Source organism: Ambystoma mexicanum, chromosome 4p, assembly GCF_040938575.1.
Source record: "Ambystoma mexicanum isolate Mex_15411 chromosome 4p, UKY_AmexF1_1, whole genome shotgun sequence".
NCBI lineage: Eukaryota > Metazoa > Chordata > Amphibia > Caudata > Ambystomatidae > Ambystoma > Ambystoma mexicanum.
In genome coordinates, this window is record NC_090927.1 from 597826754 (window position 1) to 597849882 (window position 23129).

General features: G+C 46.7%; 1 protein-coding gene and 1 non-coding gene across 5 annotated transcripts in view; both read right to left on the minus strand.

The window, feature by feature from the left end:
- HMGCLL1 (3-hydroxy-3-methylglutaryl-CoA lyase like 1) overlaps nt 1-23129 on the minus strand; it is a 696896-nt gene that overhangs the window by 162562 nt on the left and 511205 nt on the right. The gene's annotated exons all lie outside the window — the stretch shown is intronic.
- On the minus strand, nt 182-345 carry LOC138459986 (U1 spliceosomal RNA). The gene has a single exon (XR_011262757.1). It is a non-coding gene; the product is annotated as a U1 spliceosomal RNA (small nuclear RNA).

Sequence of the window (23129 nt, forward strand, 5' to 3'; positions counted from 1 at the left end):
CAATCACCCTACTCAGCACATGACTTTTTCTTTCTTTCACCAATACATCAGGGCTGTGGACCCTTGAGCAGAGGCTGGCCCTCTTGACTGCAGAAAAAGAAACTCTGCTACAAAACCAGGGGCTCTGTGTGCAAAAAACCTGACTCGCACACATAACCTTTTCTTTCTTTCACCAATAAATCAGGGGAAATCACGAACGCAGTTCCCCACTACCAGAAATAAAGCAGTCAAGTATCCCGCATTTGGGGACATTGCAGGGGTCAGCAAATCCGATTTGCAATGGATGAGCCTCACCCTGGGGGATCTGCCTTTCTGATCACAGATTCTCCCCTGCCAGGTAAGTATGAGTTGCAAGCAAGAAGGCAGAGGTTGGGCCTGTTCTGGAAGCCCCGCTAAGCAAGGGTGAGAAGGCAGGCTCTGACCAGGCACCAACCCTCCCAGAAGTCATGACCTCCATGACCCAGTTAATTTATTTATTTATGCAATGTTTGATGGATACAAGTATCCGACAATCATTGCATAAATAAATAAATCTGCCGGGTCCACATATCCGACAAACCTTTCATAAATAAATAAATTAACCGGGTCATGGCTGAGGACTGTAACTGCCTTTGGGTTACCAGAGGCAGTTACAGTCCTCTGCCATGACCCGGCCCTCAGCCACGACCCAGTGAATTTATTTATTTATGCAATGTTTGTCAGATACCTGTACCCGACAAACATTGCACAAATAAATAAATCTGCCGGGTCCACATATTTGACAAACATTTCTTAGATAAATAAATTAACCAGGTCACGGCAGAGGACTGTAACTGCCTCTGGTGGCCCCTTCAAGGGGTCACCAGAGGCAGTTACCGTCCTCAGCCACGACCCAGTTAATTTATCTATTTAAGAACTGTTTGTCGGATTTGTGGATCCAGCAGATTTATTTATTTATGCACTGTTTGTCGTGTACAGCAGACACCACAATGTAAGTGACCATGTGATAACTAGCCCACATGTAACAAATGAGAGTGATGCACATAACAACCCACATATACATAGATACACAGCTGCATGGCAACCTCACACCATGCATGTCCCTGAAGGCAAAGGGTGGGTAGCAGCATTGCAATAAGGTAGCATGACCTCTTCAACACAAACATGATCCTGCTGCCAATGTCACTGATGACCGAGCCTTGTGCACCTACTGAACCATCCTTTTCCTCATACCTGCATTCTCTCCCCTGCAGGTGATCCTGGATATCCCCAGTACACATGGCTGATGACCCCTGTGCGTCATCCACATACTGCAGCTGAGCGGGCATACAACATTGCCCATGGACGTACACACATCTGTGTGGAGAGAGCATTTGGACTGCTGAAGGCACGCTTCCGGTGTCTAGACCGTACAGGAGGGACATTGATGTATGCCCCTGAAAAAGTTGGCAAAATCGTACTTACATGTGCCATGCTGCACAACGTTTGCTGTCGCAGGAATGTGCCACTGCCCCCCGATGCTGATGTGTGGCCACCTGAGGATGGGAGTGAAGATGATGATGTTCCAGAAGGTGTTGCACGTGCACACAGGAATGGGGTGAGGGAGGGGAGTTTGGCCAGACAGGGCTTGATTGAGAATTATTTTTGCTACAGGTGATGGCTACATTTTACACATATCACTTGAACATTAAAGAGCACCTTATCACAATCATGACTGTCCATGCTTTGTATGAATTTTGAACATTATTTATTAAATGATTGACAAACCCTCCTCCCCCAGTGAACACCCAGCACACAATCCCCCCTCCCCCAGTGAACACCCAGCACACAATCCCCCTCCCCAGTGAACACCCAGCACACAATCCCCCCTCCTCCCAGTGAAGACCCAGCACACAATCCCGCCTCCCCCAGTGAACACCTGGCACTCTATCCCCCCCAGTGAACACCCAGCACACAATCCCCCCTTCCCCCAGTGAACACCCAGCACACAATCCCCCCTTCCCCAGAGAACACCCAGCACACAATACCCCTCCCCCAGTGAACACCCAGCACACAGTCCCCCCTTCCCCCAGTGAACACCCAGCACACAATCCCCCCAGTGAACTCCCAGCACATAATCCCCCCAGTGAACACCCAGCACACAATCACCCCTCCCCCCAGTTAACTACCCACAACAGTGCAGGGAGGTGCATGTTCTCAGGGTACCCACAACCATGCTATGTCCATCTATGAGGGTCGCGGGCGCTTTCCATGTCCTGGCCTCTCTGGTGTGTGGGATCTCAGGTGGTGCAATGAACAGCACCTAGGTGAAGGCTCCAGGGATCCCTCTGCGGGTGTAGTGGAGGTTGATAGGACTGACCCGGTGACCTGCAGCTGCTGGTGGAGAAGGTTGTTTGATTCCCTTGTCTGTTCTGCAAGTGCAGATACTGCCTTGCACAACTCCCGTACACTTTGGCCGAAACCTGTCAGGGCCGCGGTGCATTTCTCCACCACTTTCCAGGTTTGCGCGTTGTCTCGGGCCATACACTTGCAGCCATGCAGTATGGATCCACTGATGGCCTTGATGTGCCGGATGTGCACTTTGGCAATGGACTCCACTTTTGCCTGTTTGGCCTCAATTATGTCCAGACGTTCCATCATAGCAGCTCCCTTGACGAAAGGTACCCCAGGTGTGGCGGGTACCGGGCTGGCAGCTGTGTCCTGCCTGGGGACATGTTGTCAGCTTGGATGGGGCTGCTGCAGTCCGAGTGCCTGTCTTCTGGGGTGCCATATGATGGTGTGTCAACATCAGGCTCTGGTGTGCGGACACGATGCAAATGCACACGGGGGGTTTGTGCACCCTGTGTGACTGACTCTGGACTCCCCCATGGTGTGGCCATCCCTTCAGTGTCGCTGCATCTGGGTGAATGCAACAGTCCTGACTGAGGCGCAGCTGGAAGTGTCTGTCACTCATCGGGCTCTGACCCACAGGTGACTCCCTCTGCATCGAGAGTCTGCATGATGGGTTGGGGTGAGGTAGGCGCTGACCACCTGTGGCCATGTGGGTGATGTAGCCATCTGGTTGGGCTGTGGTGTGGTGATGTGGGATGGGTCCAGCATCGGTTTGCTTCTGGGCGGCCCCTTTGCGGGGTGGTGGTGCTGGTCGAGGAGCGCTGCCTCGGGCGCTGTGATGCAGTGGCCTCCTCACCATCATCATCGTCCATTGGTGATCGCTGTGTGCCTGTGGGGTACATAGGGTGTGGATTGAGTTTAGGGGGGCCTACTTTAGTATCATGCAGTTCATGGCATCAAGTGGGATTGTAGACAGTACCAATTATGCATTGCACTCGCATTGCGTAAATCCCCATGTCGTGATTGGTGGAATGTGTCAGTGTGGAGGGACACTGCACGGAAATGTTTGGGTGTCATCATCACATGCGTGATGGGGATGCACCGTGTACATGGTGATGGGGATTTTTTCATGAACACTCACACTCTACGTAGCTGTGCCATGGCAATGGATGTCTGTCCCCTAGCCCTTGTATTGATGCAGTGCACGTACAGGGGAGTCTAGGGGGTGCAACGGTACGGTGGTACAAAGGCTCAGTTATGGGTGTCTGCAGTGCCTCACACACATTTCATGCACATTTATTCACCCAGGGTCTGCATGTGTGGTCCTTTCAGATTCATGCATTTGAGGGGCTCACCTCCAGCCAGCTGGATACCAGTGCCAGCCTCCACTCCGCCAACTCCCTCTATGGTGCCCATGTTGATTAGTGCAGTCATCTTCTCCTCCCAGGTCGTGAGCTCAGGTGGTGGTGGTGGTGGCCCTCCTCCAGTGCCCATGCTTGCACTCCTGTGCTGTGAGGGTATGCCACGTACTCTGACACACAAGTCATTGCGGCGCTTGCGACAGTCCACCCCATCCAGTGGCACGCGCCCCACTGCAGACATGCTCTGGCTGATTTCCCGCCAGATCTCTGCACGACGCTGCCCGCTTGTCTTGTACTGCTGTAATTCATCATGGTGGCTCACTGTCTCCTCCACAAGTACGGCCAGCTCCTGGTCACTGAATTTGGGTTTCCTGACCCTGGCCAGTGCTAACTTGCCCCTGGTGCGTTCCTGTGACATTTTTCACTATTCCCGGGGTTGCATGGCTTGCAGGGGCTGTGATATTCGACAGATTGTGATTTCCAAAATGGCTGCAGCTTTGTTTCCCGTTCCGACGCTGACGCGTTTCCCGCATGCTATTGACATGGCGGAAGCGCACGGTGTACTGGATTTACAGGTTCTTGGGCTATTTCTACGTCGAGCGCTTTTTGCGCTAACGGCATGTCCCTGTGCGCGTGCCTGCAAACTTGTGATCTGGCGGGCTATCCGCCGGGGGGCTTGGCGTTAGCTCTAATACCGCTCAATGGGAAATCCGCTGGATTACTGCCAAACTCGTGATGAGGCCCTTAGAATCTCCCACACATGGACTATGGTCCCCAAGGGCATTCCAAACACAAAGCGCATTGAGGCAATGAAAATGGGGAAACAGTGCTATATAAATGATCAATACAATACAATACAATACAATACAATACAATGAAATACAATATTTGTTTTTATTTGATCTTGGTGCTGTAGCTGTGGCTGTGCCAGGTCATTGTTTATTAGCATATTGCATGTAGCTATACCCAGAACTCATGGGTGGGCCTGAGGATAGTAGAGTAAGTAGAAAATGGCTGGCAAAAGCAGATGCCTCTCAGTTTATGAGTGATGCCCATGAACATTCAACAGGCACCATCATTTGGTTCAAATATTTGGCAACAAAACTGGCAAGACAATCACCAGCAAGGGGACATCAATGTGATGTCACTTTTAAGCCAAACATGAATACAGCGAGGAAGAATATGATAAACTGAAAGCCTGTGGAGCCTATCAATTGGGAAACCTGATACTGGACCAGGAACAATAGCTGTTAGTCAGACACAGCACTAACAATAAGGTCTGGACAGATACTGGACCCTCAGGTACACTGAGTACCAGTCTTCATAGCTAGGATGTCTTTGTACATCCGTTAGTACAGAACTGGATCCAACTGCAGACTGAGAAGGTTCTGTCAACAAACAAATGCTGACCCAGCAAGACACAGGGATGACAATAGACGCTGATGGTGGACAGGGCTACCAAGCAAAATCCACAATTTCTAGGATGAAGTCATTGGACCAACAATTGACCTGGCTCTGCTGCACTGCAATATGCAATTGCAGACCCAACAAGACACAAGGATGACCATAGCCTAATAGCCCCAACGCCAAAGGGAGATACAGTCACCTAGACAAGCACTGGTAGAACATCAGGAACAGGGTCTCCCTCTAATGCTGCTGAACCCATATGCATGCATTATTACTGGCCGACCCCCAAACCCTCACCCGTAATAATAGGCTCACAACTTGTTGGCAATAAAAGGCCGTAGGGTTTTATTGTATAGTTATGGTTATGGCAATAACAATAATCATGTATCATAATAATATCATACTTTTGGGCACCGGGTCCTGAGGTTACCCCCTCTGGCCCGTGCCGCCACACGTGGCAGGTTGGCGGTTGTCCGTGGTACCCCAGAAGTATCCACTAAAGACAACCCATGGAGGTGAGTGTGGCTGTGATTTCTAAAAGAAATGTTCCATGCCCTGGTTAGCTAAATGGGTGCCGTCATGGAGGAAAAGGTCCGGGTTGCCTAGTGTAATGGCCGAGTGCTTTATGAAGCTCAGCCCTCTTGCTGCACAGAATTTCTCTAGTCCCCTGTTAAGTTTTCTTCTAGAAATGTCTACAGATTTGTAGCAGTTGGCCCCTAGCCATTTCTTTCTAGGTAGGATGGCTAAGAAGTTTATTTCTGTAACCCTCCAATTGTGTGAAATGCTCGCAAGGGAGGAGCAAATGTCCTCGAATAGAATTCTCCGGCCAGTGGTGACTAGGTCGTTGCCCCCTAGATGGATGATCAGAAATTCTGGCGGGTCTCTGTATGCGACCAGTTCCACTAGCATTTCGTGGATGATGGCCCACCGTATGAAGCAATGGTGTTTCTGAAGGGTGGCCCTTCTTTGGTCTCTTCTGCTCATCTGCCTGTCCTGAAGACAAATGAGTGGCCGACGATCCATGCTGATCGGAATGTGGTCCTCCCTTCGCCGGTTGCTTCTGTAGGGGGTGGAGGAAAATATGAGGGGAGAGGCTATATCAGCTGTGGTCTGATATATCTTTTGTAGCAATCCGATTTCCATCCCCCAATGTTTTTTAGGTGTTGAGGTTCTAGGCCTCCTTGCCATGCTGAGGTGGCGGGTCCTATCCTGAAAGAGTGGGTGCCGAAACCCTTGGGGTCCCACCCTGCTTTGCCGATTTGCTTTTAGCGCCGATGAGCCCTTGTGGATTAGGAACCCCCCCCCCACCTTGGGCCTTTGTGTGTAATAGAGGTTGGTGATACAGACCGGACAGTTTGTTGCTTCATCAATGCAACAAATGTTGATGGTTCTTTTGGCCCCTGTTTTAGACTGTTGAATTTCTATGCTAATGCTCTCTTGTCTCACCCTGACCTCCATGACACCCAAGCCGTTTGCGGCCTTGGTGCTAGAAGCGATGAGTTCTCTTACCCGGAAAGCCCCGAAGTAGGCTAGAAAAAATGCTGTTTTGAATAAAATGTTCTCGTATGGATGCCAGCATATGGCTTCCAGCTGACTTGCTATCTGTACTAGTTTTTTTTAAATCAAGGGGTCGGCGGGTGTCCACTTGGGGGCCCTCTATTCTGCCCCATCCTTTCATTGCATAGGAGATGAGGGCATTCTGGGTAGGGTCTGAATCGCCCCGAATTTTTGAATAATATGAGATTGCCACTAGGTGTCTTTTTGCCCAGTCTCTTTTGAAGCCCTGCTCCTGTGCCCATTTTAAAAATACTTCTATGTCTTTAATCTTTATTAACTCTACATGCTTTAAACCTGTGGCTCTAAATACTGTTTGTAAGCACTTACAGTACTGCGCTGCGGTAGTACTTGCCAATGTTTTCTCTGCCATCTCCGTTAGGAACCCTGAAAGGTTGTTGGCACCCGTTTTCGATGTGCCTGGTTCTTGTTGGGCATCCCGGCCTGGGCTCTCTGGCGCTGGCGTTGATGCCCTTGTGTTGTTGGCACCCATTTCAGAGGTGCCTGGTCTATGTAGGACATCCCGGCCTGGGCTCTCTGGCGCTGGCGTTGATGATGTTATTCTTGGTTTCCCATTATTGACCAGCATTCTGCTGGTATTGGTGTCATCTGCTCTTGGGCGTGTGGCGCTAGCTCTCGGAATCTTGGCCACTGGAAGCCAGATAAAGCATCAGCAATGTTATTATCCGCCCCCGAAATGTGCTTTGCTTTGACCACAATGGTTTCTTGTAGAGTGACTGCCGTAATGGCTCGTTGGACTTCCAGTTCTAAAGGGTATTTGGTAGACCTTCTGTTTATGGAACCAACTACAGCCATGCTATCGCACCAGACCAATAGTTCCGTGTTAGCTAGCTGCCTGCCCCAGATGTGTAAGGTTAGCCAGATGGAACATATTTCTAGGAGGGTGATGTTTTTTGTCCACCCTGCCAGTAGCCATGGGTTGGGCCAGTGGCCTGCCACCCATTCTGAGTGTAGTATGGCTCGAAACCCCTTGCTCCCGGCTGCATCAGTGAATAGGACCCTATTTGTCCAAGTGTTCAAAGGCGTTTGCCAAAGTGAGGTCCCATTGAAATCTCTAAGGAAATTCGCCCATGTTTCAAGGTCCTGTGTCACCTCCTTGCCTAGCCGGATGTGAAGGTGGGGTTTGGTGAATGATTTCATTTTTAGCTCCAGGCTTCTGGAAAATATCCCTGGTCTCTGTTTTTGGAAAGCCCATTGGAAAAAAGAGCTGAATTGCTCGAATAGTGCGCAGGATACTTAGCAGCCCATGGAGAGGCATCTGTCTACAAAGAATGTGTTATTAAAGGTGAAACCTAGCCACTGCTGTGAATCTGGGTGGACTGGCAAGAGTCTGAAAGTGGATTCGATGTCCAGTTTGGCCATCAGAGCGTTTCTGCCACATTCCTGTATTAGTGTTACCGCCTCTTGGAAATGTGTGTAAGATACAGCGGATTCCGTGTGTGGGATGCCGTCATTTAGTGATTGGACATTGGGGTTGGAAAGGTGATGGATTAGCCTCATTTTCCCAGGTTCTTTTTTGGGGACCAAGCCTAGTGGAGAAAGTAGTTATTTAGAGGCATGTGATCGCAGGGACCTGCTATCCTGCCTAGTCGCAGTTCTTTCTTGATTTTGCTCTCCACCATCAGGGGGTTGTCCCTGGCTGACTTCAGATTCATCGGGACGGTTTGTGACCCTGTGTCCTTAAACGGGATGATGAAACCGTTGGCGAAACCCTGCCATATTGCCTCGCTAGTTTCTTTGTCTGGGTAGTTGTTGAGGGCTTCTCTAAAATTGCCTGGGTTGATGGGTGTTCTTCCTGGTACTAACATCGGGATGTCATTTCTTTTGGCTGGTAGTCTGGTGCAGTTGCTTGCTGCATGGTCACCATTGTAGTTTGTGCAGGTGTGTTTGTACCAGTATTCTGCCCCATGTACACTGGTTTCTCCCAAAATTCTTGCATGGAATGTTGGATTTAGCAGACTGGTTTTTGTTCTGCCTGTGGGTATTATTTTTAGCCACCCATGGCTGGTTCTTCCGAAAGGGCTGCTCCCCTTTCTTGGGTTTATCATTATCATTGAGCCTGTTACCCTGTGTATTTTTGTTATTTTTGGAGGAAGTTTGCGGGGCCTCTTCCTCCAGTGGAGGCTCGGCGTTGAGGGTGTACAAGTCATTCTGGACCTCGTCCCACTCAATGGCTGGCCTCTCTGACATGCTTCACCTAAATCTAATATCATATGCTAGCCATGTCTTCCCTCTCTGGGTGACTTTTACTTCCCTTATTTTATCCATATACGCCCAGAGTTTCTACAATCCATGGGGAATTTTTCTTCGTATATTGTTGCTAGGATGGCAAAGGCTTGCAACCAGTTGTCCCAGTTTTGTTCTCCCTGGGCGTTTCTGGCAATAGCTTTTTCCTCTATCTTTTTCGGATCCCTGAAAGCATCTTTCCCTTTGCGCTGGGCTTCTATCAGTGAAAAGATTTCTATGAATTCTTTGGCCCATATGGCTTCTTTGATAGTGGTGATAATGTTCCATGCTAGGCATCTTTTGTATCTATTTAATATTTCAGTCTGGAAGGATTTCATTTTTAAATCTAACTGTGCATTACAGATTGTTACTATGTCTGTTGTGCTGTTGCCAGGTGTCCCTGTCAGGCCCATGGTGTCTGCGATGGGGGTTTCCCATGCTTTTAGCGCACCTGCTGGGTCTGTTGCTGAAGCTTTTGTGGCCATTGCAGTGGCTGATGTGGGTGTTACTGGCACCTGTTGGGGTGGGGTTGCTAGGGCTGGCGTTGCAGAGGTGTTGACTACCGTTATTGCAGGTTCAAGCACAACAGTAGGATTCAGGGCCCCAGGTTCCCCTGCAGGCGGTGTTTGCTTCCCCCTTATTTCGAGCAGTAATTGCTGTAATTCAGATAGATTCTTGCATAGTTTTGACAATTGTTTGTTACCTTTTTTGGCGCCTTCTGATAGTTTTCTCTTTTTTGATGCTGCTGTGCCCTCCTCCTGGCTGGGTGGCCTGGGAATTCTTCCTTGGGTAGGCCGTACATGTTTTCTCTAACCCATGCCCATCCGTAGTGCTCTGCTGCTTCGATGGCTGCTAAAAGCTGCAGTGATTTGGGTTTTTGTGCCGATGTTGTGGGCGCCTGTGTTTTCCGTTTGGGAACCATGTTCCTTTTTGGCCTGTTACGGGAAAACGAAAAAAGTTGTGGCTGGCTGTTAGTTAGAGCGTTACTTTGAGCTTGTTGTATATTTGTTGCCCATGTTGGGTAACTGGTTGCTGTTGCCACACCGTGTTCTAGCTTATGTTTTCGCCAAATCGCCTCTATCCCTGGCGCTGGCTCGGCTCTGTGTTGTTTTAAGGAGATAATTATCGTTGTGGTAGGCCTGGTCTTAAACTGTTTTCGTATGCTGCATAGAGCCAACTTTTTAATAATTCTCCCTTTAAAAAACACCACAAACAGGTTCTAAGCGCTGCTTATTTTTACCCACAGTGTGTGGTACTCATTTAACTGCTCCAGCGTTATGAAAATGTTTTCCGGTGTCTCATTGTTGTTTAAATATTACCCTCAGTGCATGGTGCACAAGTACTGACTTTTGAAAAATGATCGGCTTAGTTTGGGGCTCTGTGCGGATGTTAAAGTGAGCTCTCTATTCGCCACGCCACTTGACCGGCTGTAACTTTTTCCGTTTTAACTGAAGAAATGTGTTTGTCATGCGCAGTCTTCCTTGCAGCCAAGAGGCTCCACTTGTAACATTTTTTCCTACAGACTTTGTTTGCAGTTCTGCCTGCGGAGCCTTCCGACTCTTAGTAATTGTATCTTACTCCCATCATTATACGGGGGCGTTATTTTTTCCCCTCCCAGTCCAAGCGCGGCAGCTCACCTGAAAGTTTTAGTTGAAACTGACACCGTCCGCGCCGGGCTGCTCAGATTCACTCTTCTTCCTTCGTCCGGGCTGGATTGAAAGCGATTTCGCACGGCACGTGTCCCTGGAGGTTTATCTTCGTGTTTCTTCAGTGCTCAACCGCTCGCAACGTCTTGAGTGGTTTGAACAGTAACAATGTCCAGAATGGGAAAAAAGACGCTGCGGAGTACAGCGAACTTTTCGTAGGTTTGCTAAAGAAGCAAAAAGGTTGGATGACACTGAGTAAACAGTGAATCTCCTGTTTGTTTGGGTCCCCGTTCAGGGTCCACAAACAGATTATGTTTACTCAGAGCATGCTGCTCTTATTTATAAGACACAGGGAGGCCCTGGGTCTTTGTTATGTAAGTAGTGGGAGCTGCTGTTGTCACAGCCCCCGGCCGGATAGCCGACTGTCTGGCACCCTGATGGGGGCAGGTCTTTGAACCTGGGCCCAGCCTGACTGTTGGTTTCCTTTTGGTGCTTAGCACCTTGCTGTTTGGAAGAAAGGGTGAGGTGACTGTTCACACCTCACCCTTCCTTGGCTTTGTGTTGCTGAGACTGTGTGTCTCTGCAGCTGGGGGGAGGAGAGGAGCAGAGCTGGGCAAAGGTTGGGTCTGCCCCTCTCCCAGGCAGTTGATGGTAACAGCAGTTACCCTGCCTCGCTTTGTGAGGACCTGCAGCATTGCCCAGAATAGGGTCTCCCTCTAATGCACACAGGGACTCAAACACACCAATATGCTAACTCTCTCCTCTGCACCAACAAACTAAAGAATGCAGCTATACTGCTCGACTAATTCAGCCTAGCTGCATACATACTCATACACCTCCATGAACACCTCAACAGTCTTTAGAACGCAGCTATGACCCAAGATAAATCGGCCTAGCTGCCCGCATAATCCCACTAACAAACTCCACTGCAGTCAAAATGCAGACAAGTCAATTTAGCTTGCCACACATATTCTACCGATCTCACGCAACCACTGCACCATGCCTAATTGTAGAATGCAGCTACACACCACTTAATCCGCCCTGGCTGCACACATACCCAGTGCAATCCTAGCACAATTTACTACATTACTCTCTCCATTGATATGGACTACGACCCCCGCCAAGGTTGTTTAACCCACAATGCTTTAAATTCATACCAATGGTGAAAGGTGCTATACAAATGCCCAATAACATAACATATCATAACATATCGGAAGACATTCATAGATCTCTATGTTTCTAAAATGTAGTTTCCTCCCTTGGAAAGATGAAATAGACTAGAATGCATCAACATTGTGTGTGAGAGACAGATATTCTTGCTTGATGGCATCAAACAATCTCTGTGAAAATAAATCCAGAAGCCTGTGGTACAGCTGTGGTCAACAGGCAGGAAGCAAAAGTAAAAACAAACACACCAATCTGTAACCAGCAGACAAGCTGCCACCACTTCAATGAAAACAATGTTCACTGAGCTCCATTGCTATATGTGCAGCAATGTTATTGTTATTTTACATTTATAAAGCGCTCACACAGCCCGCAGGCGCTGTTACAGGAATTGTGTTTTTTTTTTTTTTTTTTTTTAGTTGCGTAATTGTGTTTTTTTTTTGTTACTTATTTATAACGTGCTTAAACACCCAGAGGTTTTTAAGCGCGGACTCAGGGATCAAACCTGTTGTTGCTTCGTGTCGTCTTGCTTCCAAGACGCGCACGCTGCCACTGAGCTATCCACCCGGGACAACGTTACCACATGCTCACACAGTGGTGGTTAGGAAGGTGTGAAACCTGGCAGCATATATGACACACACATGAAACAAGACTTTCAATCAAGATGAGAGTATAAAACATAATTCATGTTTTGACAAAAGTGCAGTACATGAGCCACTGCCAAGTCTCAGGCAGGCTCGGGCTGGCCTAAAGGGCAATATGGCAATGCCCAAATTGCAGACCCGACATGCTAGTGTGGGGCAGTTTTGGAGGTGAAAGTGGGCCTATTTATGGGCCAAAGTGGGCCGGTTTGGTGTGTTACTTCACTGTACAGCTTGTAGCTTTGAGGAAATAGTCTTTAAAATGTGCAATTGCAACACATTTTACTAAAAACTCCCCTGTGGGTATTTGTGTATGTGTGTGTACGAGACTGTAATGCAAAAATGCTAGTATACATATTAATAACATATTCTGCTTTGAATATTGGCCCTCGTTATGAGTTTGACGTAGTGGTGTAAAACAAGTGGTAGTAATCCTTTTACCATCACATGGTGTTAACAGAATGACCACTCCTTTTCCTGTACTTCTGAATTCTGTGTCTGAAAGTAAAGTGTAGGAATCACTGCCAGCAGAATACTGGAGTCAAATTCACCAAAAATGTGCAGATTTTCCACACAGTATTACTGCTCTCAGTAAATCCACCAAACATTCCCTTGGAGTCCTATGGACTCCAAAAATGGGTATTCACACCACCCTACTACCACTGTTATCCCATAGTAATGCCACAGGACTAAGTGGTGGTAACAGTAAGTGAGTTAGGCAGATAATGAGCAGATTTATGAGGCGTATTTTGTGTTATTGGTTTTATGGGTCCCATTGTGAACTATATCTCTCCCTGATGATTTTGCTTTCTATTGATGGATGATGACCTGAACATTGGCACATCCTTCTTTAGGTCTAGATTTAGCACAAGACACCTTTATCCTGTTTTATTGTATAGAGCACTGCTGAAGCTAGCTATTATATAAAAAGCAGTCAAATGCAGAAACATTCAACATAAAAGAACCAACAAAACGTTCTGCAGTGCACCCCCCCAGGAGTGTGAGTCCACATTTAAGCTGTTTCTGTGGTTGTAACACAGCTGATCCCCTTCCTGGGTCTTGGAATCAGGCGACACTCATCACGATGATAATAGGAAAGATGTCCATGGTCGGAAGATAGCTGGAAGACTTTCCCAAAACCAATCAATGTTCCATGTGCAGGGAAGAGAGATGTGGGGAAAGCTGCTGACAATTTAGGATCACACCCTGGCAAATGGAAGATCTTCACTTTGGCCCACTGGAAACAGGGTGAGGCAACTTCAACATCCATAAACAATTCTCACGTCAGTGGTAGGTGTGGAGCATAGATAGTGAGGCTAGTAAAGTGGTTACTGAAATGTAAGGTTCTTCTTGAAATTACAGCTACATAGTAGAAAATGAGAGGTGGGGATCCTAGCAGTTGGAATTAATAACACTGGGCAATTTCATTGCTGAGTCCTCACATTATTTAGCCCTCTCATAAAACCCATGTCCTTTCCACAATCTTTCCTTCATTTTGTATCATCACTTGAATCTCTGCTGCATGTGCCAGCATGGTAAGTATGCTAAAGGGCCTAAACACCAGTGACTCCAAGCCACATTTCATTTGGCTGCCTGCTGCCTCACTTCAGTGGTTTCATCAGTGCAGCTGATGATTCACAACGCAATTAAATATCTACATATTGATTGAGCTGTATCCTCATTCTGGTATCAGGTAATAATGTCCCCATACATAATGTCCTCATACATAAGGTCGCCGGGACAAGCCATTGGCGACATTATATATGGTGACATTATGTATGGGGATGGGTTGCGGGGATGTCCCCTGCTCCCCTTGTAAAACAAAAAAAATCGGAGGTTGCGGGGATGTCCCCTGCATGTTCAATGTAATAACGTCTCGCAAAAAACAGAGACTTTTTTGTCAAGAGAGATTTTTGTGGGGACATTATTACATGGATCCCTCATTCCAACAGCTTGATTTAATCCTCTGCATCTGCATTGCAGTTTGGCAGGAGCAGCGTATCACTCCAACATCCTTCAGCCGCGCCGCTAAATTAAATTCAAATTGTATGCTGTCATTGCAGAACTCCCCGCCCCCAACAATATTCACGGAACATGTTGACAAGTTAAAAATATATTAAGCATCCAGACTTTGAACACTAGTCACCGATGAGCTTATCATTCTGGTAAGGTGGTTGTTTTTTTATACTTGATCCAAACGAAACCCTTATTCATTATTATACATGAGTTGAATTAAACATCAATTTGAAGTAAAGCCCTTCTTAATGTGAATGAGGAAAAGATTCATGCCCTACTTGTTATGTTCATGCATTTTTTGTGTCGTCTCTTCTTCCTGGTTCTCCCTCATCAGCCACATTTCCTTCCACCTCTTGGTTAAGATGTAAAGCTGAGTCAGTCAGATTTATGTTGGACAGGACTACTGGGATACTGAAGACAGATACCCAACCACACTTATTTTTCAACAAGTCGTCTTGCTCATGTCAGGCAGTGAGATTGCAACTGGACTGTGCAATTTATGTCACCATTCCTTTTTGTTTATAATGTCACTTTTCCAAATAGGCTGACTATTAAGATGGATAGAACTAAGTAAAAGTCCTAGGAATGATGCGCACGCTCTCATTTGTTCCACATTATTTGTGACTTTGTATCAAAGTACTGATTTATTTCTTTGACAGAGAGGGTAGCTTACAGCTTGATAAACTCCCTTTTTACTGGACGGGATTCTATTGAGAGTTCCACACCCTATTGTGCACCAAATGGTAAGCTTTTCAGCCACAAGTAGGGGACTGTGGAGTACTCAGTAAGCCCAGGAGTCAGGCGCCCCTACCTCCAAGACAAGAACCAGTTTACCTGCCAAAGCCTGAGCAGAAATTAGCGAGACTTAGCTTGGTGAACCTCAGCTTTCAACAATTGTTGCCAATTTGTGGAGTGCAACAGGATGCAACATCAGGCCCACTCCATACAGAGGGAGTAAGGAAGAATACACTGTTAATGCCAGGACTGGAGAAAAGAATAGTAAGGCCAATTAAACTACTTTAGGCTGTGAGTGACTTTTATCCTCAATGGATTGCTGGATAGAACAATGCACACTTTCAGCTTTTGGACAGAAGTGGTACATACTCCAACATTTCTATCTTCATCCCCACTGTGATGGTGGATCCCACCTACAATTTTGTATTTGCACTATCACCTGGCATGCCAGCCACTTAACATGTGTGGAATGTATTAAACTTATGCTCTGCCCTGCGGCATCACTGTGTGCTGATTGTGCCAGAATTATCAAAATGGCTGCAAAAACCATGGTCCGCGCCAAAACCTATGGAAATTGTGCTTTGTAACATGAAAACTTTGCTGCCAAATCTACCATGCATGTTGTCAGTGGTGGAACAGAGAGTGCACTCCTGAAACATGTCACTCGGCTGCCCAAGAAGTAAAAACGGAGACTGCATGAAAAGCAGTGCTTGCTGAAGAAATCCAAAATCTTGCATTTAAATCCTTTTCCTTGGCTGCTGAAAATGCAGAATCTTAACCACTGGCATTGCTCGGGGCAACCCTCCAGACCATCGTTCTTCGCCTGCCAAGCCATTACAGAAGGGGAAAGACCATATGCAAATCAGGTTTGGCCCCACCCCAAAAGGGGAAGTCCAGCCCGAACTGCTATGTCACATCCCTTCTGCACGAGACCACAATCATCCCCAAACATGTTTCACCCTTGTTGGGGCTCATCAGTGAGGAGTAGCTTGGAGATCTAGGCCCAGCATGTACGGACCCACGTCTGGGCATACCCGTCCCACTCGGGGTGACAAAGCAAAAACAAAGAGGTGATGGCTGGAAGGTTTAGACTGAATCTTAACCACTGGCATTGCTCGGGGCAACCCTCCAGACCATCGTTCTTCGCCTGCCAAACCATTACAGAAGGGGAAAGACCATATGCAAATCAGGTTTGGCCCCACCCCAAAAGGGGAAGTCCAGCCCGAACTGCTATGTCACATCCCTTCTGCACGAGACCACAAGCATCCCCAAACATGTTTCACCCTTGTTGGGGCTCATCAGTGAGGAGTAGCTTGGGTCTCTAGGCCCAGCAGGCACGGGACCCACGTCTGGGCATACCCCTCCCACTCTGGGTGACAAAGTAAAAACAAAGAGGTGATGGCTGAAAGGTTTAGACTGAATCTTAACCACTGGCATTGCTCGGGGCAACCCTCCAGACCATCGTTCTTCGCCTGCCAAGCCATTACAGAAGTGGGACGGGTATGCCCAGACGTGGGTCCCGGGCCTGCTGGGCCTAGAGACCCAAGCTACTCCTCACTGATGAGCCCCAACAAGGGTGAAACATGTTTGGGGATGCTTGTGGTCTCGTGCAGAAGGGATGTGACATAGCAGTTCGGGCTGGGCTTCCCCTTTTGGGTTGGGGCCAAACCTGATTTGCATATGGTCTTTCCCCTTCTGGAATGGCTTGGCAGGCGAAGAACGATGGTCTGGAGGGTTGCCCCGAGCAATGCCAGTGGTTAAGATTCAGTCTAAACCTTCCAGCCATCACCTCTTTGTTTTTGCTTTGTCACCCCGAGTGGGACGGGTATGCCCAGACGTGGGTCCCGTGCCTGCTGGGCCTAGAGACCCAAGCTACTCCTCACTGATGAGCCCCAACAAGGGTGAAACATGTTTGGGGATGCTTGTGGTCTCGTGCAGAAGGGATGTGACATAGCAGTTTGGGCTGGACTTCCCCTTTTGGGGTGGGGCCAAACGTGATTTGCATATGGTCTTGCCCCTTCTGTAATGGCTTGGCAGGCGAAGAAGGATGGTCTGGAGGGTTGCCCCGAGCAATGCCAGTGGTTAAGATTCAGTCTAAACCTTCCAGCCATCACCTCTTTGTTTTTGCTTTGTCACCCCGAGTGGGACGGGTATGCCCAGACGTGGGTCCCGTGCCTGCTGGGCCTCACCCCGAGTGGGACAGGTATGCCCAGACGTGGGTCCCATGCCTGCTGGGCCTAGAGACCCAAGCTACTCCTCACTGATGAGCCCCAACAAGGGTGAAACATGTTTGGGGATGCTTGTGGTCTCGTGCAGAAGGGATGTGACATAGCAGTTCGGGCTGGACTTCCTCTTTTGGGGTGGGGCCAAACCTGATTTGCATATGGTCTTTCCCCTTCTGTAATGGCTTGGCAGGCGAAGAACGATGGTCTGGAGGGTTGCCCCGAGCAATGCCAGTGGTTAAGATTCAGTCTAAACCTTCCAGCCATCACCTCTTTGTTTTTGCTTTGTCACCCCGAGTGGGACGGGTATGCCCAGACGTGGGTCCCGTGCCTGCTGGGCCTCACCCCGAGTGGGACAGGTATGCCCAGACGTGGGTCCCATGCCTGCTGGGCCTAGAGACCCAAGCTACTCCTCACTGATGAGCCCCAACAAGGGTGAAACATGTTTGGGGATGCTTGTGGTCTCGTGCAGAAGGGATGTGACATAGCAGTTCGGGCTGGACTTCCCCTTTTGGGGTGGGGCCAAACCTGATTTGCATATGGTCTTTCCCCTTCTGTAATGGCTTGGCAGGCGAAGAACGATGGTCTGGAGGGTTGCCCCGAGCAATGCCAGTGGTTAAGATTCAGTCTAAACCTTCCAGCCATCACCTCTTTGTTTTTGCCTCGGCAGGCATTCGCCCGGATCCAATGGTGCCCTGGTCCAGTGGCTGTGCTTCCGTGTGGTATTTGCTTCTTCATAGACATCCCCTAGTGTAAAGAAACCCTGTTTGTCTTTTGAAAGCGCATCCCTGTTTTCCCATTTGCGCACCTATCTGAAAAAGACAACCTTGTCTCAAAAAGGCCATAACTTCTTCAATTCGTATGCTAGAAACAAAAAACATCTGCTTGTAGCTAACATCCACAGCTTTCCATAGAGCCAGAAACCGCAAATCCATATAGTTCTCCCGTGATCGCGATTGCCGCGTGTGGAAAAGTTTGCCGCAAATTATGTTTTATGAAATTTCTATAATGTGCAAAACAGTTTTTGATTGCACCCGACCTCAATTTTAAGTTTGCACATTGCTTATTAGTGTCAAACCATTGCTAGTGTTTGTCTGCAACTATTCAAAGAAGCTCCCATTAGAATTTAAACAATTTCAGTCATTTAAACCATATTTAGTGTTTTACCCAATCCATTCTCAGATAACTTTAAAACCATTTTGACAATTTGCCGATCAGTTCTGATTCTCTCTTGTGTTTGCTGGGGGGAAATTGGGATTGACACTTTTGTTTGAATTCTGCATTCCTGAATACCTGTTCTCTCTCCTTCTATCTCTTTATATTGCATATTTCGGGGTTGAAGGGTGTGCAGGGGGAAATAGTAACCACATTGCTATTTGATTTGAACACGCACTCCAAATTATTATTGCTGTGCTGCATTGTTTTTGCTCATTATTAGTCCTTGTGATTAAAGAGATTGCTTAGTGTGACATCACCCCGTTGGTGATTATTGTATCCCCATTAAACATAGTGTGATTATATTGTGAACTACATAAATAAATGTTTTAACTTTGCAAACCAGCCTGATTCCTGGTTCAGTGTGACTGGGGGGTTCTAACAGAGGGGCGTGATATAAGTGGTACATTGTTCAGAATAAAAGAACTTTTAGACACAAAAAAATAAATAAGGATTTCAGTTGTGCATTACACGCTAGGCGTTGACTTAGGTGAAGTGCCGGATTGAAATCACTTACACATGTTTACCAGTATGCACAGAAGTTTATCCAAGATGACCTTTCTCAAATTAAAGCTAATATGGGGGGGTGTAATGCTTAACCATGAGGAGGAGGTACACTGGAATTCCTTAGAGTGAAGCCCCTTGCCACATGTGTCTTTGTGTGAATATGCCCAGGCCAGTCTATGGACTCCATTAGAAAATACACAGTGCTCCAGAATGAAATCTAAAGGCACAAGGCCTTCAGTAACAGACAAGGTGGGGACTATCTCCATCATGAATCATAATCATTCTGCTTTCCTCTGGACATGTGGGAGGGAATTAGGGAAAGGAAATTATAAGAACTTTCAATAATGGCCAGGACAGATTGTTGAATATGGCAGGCCCTTCAATTTAGATGCTGTAGTTGGCAGAAGTAGCCCAGTCACAAATTAATATGCAGAACACAAATATTCTGATTGTATGTTCCCAATGTGCTTTCTGTTTCTTAGGTGAAGAAATTGCTTAATTAGCACATAATCCTAGATTGAGTTTCCTCCTTCCATTTAATCCTAAACATGTGAGATAGGCAGATTCATGTGCAATCCTTGCAAACAGGGATATATGGCTATGGGATACGTTTTACAAAGGGAATGTATTCTTTCACTTTCGCTACATTAGATAGGGCCAAAGTCCTTTTGAAGAAGACATTTCACCAGAGGTTTCTGTTAGAACTGGTTGTAGTACCGGTCATTTCCATGGGTGATCTTCCATAATGCTGGTCCCTTACTCTCAGGTAGGCCAAGAGATGTTCTGATGTCATCAGGATCAATATCCTATGTTTGCCCCAAAAACGTGAGGGGGAAGACCCAGCAGCTTCAGATGAAGCAGAGATTGATTTCCCAAGGTGAGCACTGCAGGTTTTTTGATACAAAAGAAAGACAAAGGTTTCCATCCAGTGCTTAGTTTATTTATTTATATATTTATTTATTTTGCATTTGTAAGGCGATTATACAAGTAAATTGTGTTTCAAAGCACCCACAGGGCAACAGGGAGGGAACATGGGAATGAAAAACAAATATAATAATGTAAGATAGAGGTGAACCTACTAGGCCTTGTGAGCATTCAGAATGTGCAAGTGCAGAGAGAGAAAGAGGGATGAGGGAGTCGAGGGTGGGTAAGTGCTAGGTGGACCCAGAGGGAAGTGCTAGGGGGAGAGCAGCTGTAAGTGCATAGATGGAGTGGTCAGCCGCCAATATATAAGTGCAGGCCTGTGGTGACAAAGACCAATAGGTGCCAAGGCAATGTACTGGGAGGGGTGGATGCTGTAGGTGATTGGGTGTGGGAGGCCCGGACACGGGAGGACACATAAGGGCCCTGGTCACCAATATCAGCAACTATGGGATTTAGCAGAGGAGGGCGGGAAGGAAGTGGTGAAAGGAAGGTCTTGAGGAGCTTTCAGAATTTGATGAGAACCGGGTCAAGACAAAGAGGAAGAATGAGGCTGTTCCATAGCAGGGAGCCTGCTGAGGAACGAGATCTCCCACCAGCTCACTGAATTTGAGTATATTCAATGGGTATGTTGTATATCATCACTTGAAGGTGGAAACATATGTTTTATTATATGATGTGCCAAGGGAAGGGACCTGGTTAGTCTGCCTCAAATCAAATTCAAAGATGTCTAACGTACTTTTCCCATATGGTTCAAGTGTTTTATTATATCATTGTGTTGCCAGTTTTCCATTTTTCAAACCCCCTGTCAACCTTTTGAGCTTTCATCAGCTCTTAAGTGTTTTACAAAAGTCCTATGGCAGATAGCCACATTTTTCAGGACAAGACGTATTTCCCTTTTGATGTATATGGATGATGTCCTGATTACCCGCAAGTTTGCAATGCTCATCAGAATACCAAAGTCTGCCACACATTTTAGGTTCCCTTATACATGTGTAGAAGTTAGATTGTTTCCCTTTGTAGAGCATGCCGTTTCTGGGTTAATGATGTACTCCAAGAATTATTCTCTTGGATTCCATCAGAGAAAATGTGCATGCCAGAAAGGAAATGAGGAGGCTTCTCACATCAATGGTGATGTCTCTGGGGGGCTGACTCCATTTCTGTGATTAAAACTTGATTTGATATCCACCACAGTGATACACATCCCAAATCAAGGAGTCTCCTTTATAGAGGTCACCAATGGCTGCCAATTAGTTGCTTTCAGAAATGCATGCCTAATGTCAACTAGATTCCTTGGTCCAAGAAAGTGATGGGAGACATCTGAAGTTAGATCAGCCATAAGAATTCTGGAATGCTTCAGTCAAATTACTATTGGAATCAGATGGCACAAGGTCAGGTTGGGGAGTACTATGAGTCCAATTGTAGACTGGAGGGCCATGGTCCCCAGAGGAAGCCTCACAGGATCTCAACTGTTCAGAGTTCAGTGCAGGTTCGTTTCAGTTCTGATCTTTTGGAAATCCTTGGGTGAACTGTGCCATATGCCTTTTCAAGGACAGTGTTCTCAATGACTAATACTGTGGCAATATTTTGGAAATGGCAACAGAGCTGGAAATTCTGCAAGACCCACAAAAAAAGAATTCAGGTAGAATGTCTTCCACATTCAAACAACCAAGTGGAGGCCCAGTGGTATAATCATCTTATGGACCCCAGAAACCTGAGGATATATCCTCTGGCATTTTCATTTATAATTATTTGCCTCACACTTCACAAATGAACTTTCCAAGGTCTTCAGATGTCATTCAGACCCAGAAGCAAACACTTGTGCTGCTTTGTAGTGCGGAGGGCTGTCACACATTTCCTCTTTTAGTAACTATACCAACGGGGATACTCCTAGTGCCCTCTATATTGCTTTTCCAAGCCTGGTTTCCTCTATCCCTGGAACCATTGGGAGATGGCACAATATTTATTATTTTTTTTTATCAGGCAATTCTGAGGAATCCCAAAATGTGAGCCTTGTAATTAATCACCATCATACATCCCCAGGGAATTCATCATAAACTGCATAATCTTCAGTGACACCTGAGCATGGAATACATTCAGCTTCTACAATTCCCCTTAGCCTTTGCAGAATCCCTAGTGTAATTAAGTGGGTCTCAATGTTATTTATGCATAAGTGGAGCAGATGTTGAATTTCCTAATCGAAAAGGTGTGTTTCTTTTCTTACTGCATAGTACGTTGGTATAGACCAGCCCATTCCTTTAGACACATAATTGTGCATGGCACTCTAGTTGGGTAACTTCTTTTGATCTGAAGATTATTGAAAGGGCTCTGTATTGAGATCTTTAGGAATGTAAGTTTACTTACCATTGTATGTGAATTTTCCGAATCCTTTTTGGGTTGTCCATTACTTTCTCGATGGCCTTTGTCAGCAAAACCTGAATTCACATGTGTTTGAGTTTTTGCCAGAGAGTTTTAGGTGTTCATGCTCTGCACTTAACAGGAGAATATTTATTTGGCTCGGGTGTGTCATTTTGTCTGTCATGAAGTACCAAAAAATTCTCAAGATTCATTTAAGAGCCGGCATTTTTAGACTTTTCAAAAATATGTAATGTAAGATATCATGTTTACCGTACCAAAGATGGTTTACAACTTTGGCGCCATTTGACGAATCCGCACAGAGGTCTGCGAAAAAATTATAGACCTGACTTTGAATGTTTTTGCAAAGTTTGACAGAATTTTGTCATGACGGAACAACATTGTTGTGGGTCCCAAAATATGCAAAATCGGGATACGCTTGAATGGGCAAAGAATTCTACTTGCAGCTACACCCTGAGGTACTTGATGACTTTTCAGCAAACCTGTGAGAGGAGCATAAACAGGGACCAAAAAGAATGCTTTTACAAATCTGTCCTGTGTTTTATTTTATCAAAAGTGTCAAAAGGTAGGTACAAAAAATTGTGATATAACTATGATGCCTGGGCAGTGGGCCTGGCCCACGCCAAGGTCAAATGCCTACTCTAGTTTGCTTATTGGGGCTTGCATCCTTGCCAACGCCCATGCCCCAGAGATCTGGACACTGGCCATGGCTGCAAACCATGAACATTGGCTATTAGCCACATTATGGGGGTATTATTATGGGGGTATTGTGGACACTGGACAAGGATGCAGGCTAGATGCAGTGGA